General features: G+C 38.8%; 1 protein-coding gene across 1 annotated transcript in view; it reads right to left on the bottom strand.

The window, feature by feature from the left end:
* Nucleotides 1–2,036, bottom strand: part of LOC119411218 (cell surface glycoprotein MUC18) — a 57,522-nt gene that overhangs the window by 1,595 nt on the left and 53,891 nt on the right. The gene's annotated exons all lie outside the window — the stretch shown is intronic.

Here is a 2,036-nt window from a genome sequence, read left to right as displayed (position 1 = left end):
TCAAACTGGCTGGACCACTATGTGAGTGTGCTGCTTATGGGACTGAGCTTATTGTGGCTCCTTGGACTGATGAAGTCCTTTGGATGAAAGACGAAACGTTTCAACACAAAGAAACTGTCCAGAGGACCTGATTTAACTTTGTTGGATTTTTTTAACCTGGATTATTGAACATGAACTTTGATATTATACAAATATATTTTCTATCTGTCTAAAAAGAGGGTTCAATAAAAACTGTTTGTTGTTGCAGGGCTCATTTTAGGTGTACGTAGGGTTTATGTCTGTGTGTCAGGGTACACATATTGAGAGAGTATAAAAATATACAAAGGCCCCATGAAAAGGTATTTGTTCTATTGCCTTGAAAAAGTATTTATCCCCCTTGAACTATTCCACATTTTGTCACATTTCAACCACAAACGTTAAAGTATTTTACTGGGATATGGGATGTGATAGACCAATGCAAAATAGTGTACAATTACAGAATGGTTTCCAAATAAAAAATAAAAAATCTGAAAAGTGTGGTGTACGTTTGTATTCCCCCCCTTTTACTCTGATAACCCAAACTAATATCCAGAGTAACCAGTTACCTTTAGAAGTCACCTAATCAGTAAAGTCCACTTGTGCGTAATTTTAGCATGAATCCAGCTGTGATCATACAGCATTATGAAGACCAAGGAAAACACCAGACTGGTCAATGATGAAGATGTCGAGAGGTTGAAAGCAGGGTTAGGTTATCAAACAATATTTTACGGAGATTTGTTCATCCATCATCAGAAAATGGAAAGAGTCCGGCTCAACTTTAAAAAAACTACCAAGACATGGTCGCCCATCTAAACAGACAGACTGGGCAAGGAGAGCAATAATCAGAGCAGCAGCCAAGAAGTCCATAATAACTCTGGAGGAGCTGCAGAGATCCACAGCTCAGATGGGAGAACCTGTCCACAGGACATGTGATCTCCACATAAATGGCCTTTTTGGAAGAGTGGCGAGACAAAGCCATTATTGAAAGAAAGCCAGAAGAAGTTCTGCTTATAGTTCGACACAAGTCATGTAGGAACACGGCAAACATGTAGAAGAAGCTGCTCTGCTTAGATCAGAGCAGAATTTAACTTGTTTTATCTAAATACCAAACACTATGTTGACCAAAAAGCACATAATACACACCACCGTGGACCCAGCATCCCCACTATCAAACATGGTGGTAGCAGGATCATGCTGTGTGGATGCTTTTCTTCAACAGGAACTGACCTACACATGTCAGTGAACAAGACCAGGCTGATTCTGGCAGATCCTGATCACCCACTCCATGGTGAGTTTAGGTTGTTCCATGTGGACGCAGGTATCTGCAGGTATTTAACTTGGAAATCTGGTCAGAGTTGGTGGGAAAATGACTGGAGGTAAATATTAGGCAATCTGGAAAGAAAACCTATTGGAGGCAGCAAACGACTTGAGACTGAAGTGAAGGTTCACCTTCCGGCTGTGCAACGACCCGAAACGTCCTGCCAGAGATCAAAGAATATTCTTGTGTTGGGACGGCCCAGTCAAAGTTCAGACATAGGTCGGATTGAGAATGTCATTTCTGTTCGACCAGTTCGACTGAGCTTGAGATATTTTGCAAATAATAAAGTGCCACAATTTTAGTTAGATGTGCAAAGTTATTCGAAACCATCAAAGACCTGCAAAAGGTTGTTCTACAAAGTATTGATATAGGGGGGTGTTGGATTTAATATTTTATACCTTTTTATAATTCCTATCAAGCACTCAAATGTCATGTCATATAAAGTGTGTGTGTGTCTTTCTTCCAAGGTTGAACTATGTTTATAGAAAGTGTTTGCTAATTCTAACTAGTTGACCTTTAAATATAATCTCATAGTAGCTAAAGATAATTTTACAAGTTCACATTTGATAAATTACAAGCAATCAAATCAGGCCAGAGAGCAGACTGATTAACATAAATAAAGCTAGAACAGCTCTTTAATTTAGACTATAGGTTGACTAAGTAAAATCAAATTAAGAGTATAACCATGATCCAAATAAAA

This window comes from Nematolebias whitei, chromosome 6 (assembly GCF_014905685.2).
Source record: "Nematolebias whitei isolate Nwh7 chromosome 6, NemWhi1, whole genome shotgun sequence".
NCBI lineage: Eukaryota > Metazoa > Chordata > Actinopteri > Cyprinodontiformes > Rivulidae > Nematolebias > Nematolebias whitei.
Note: the sequence above shows the minus strand (reverse complement) of the source record. Positions and strands in the feature narration are given on the sequence as shown.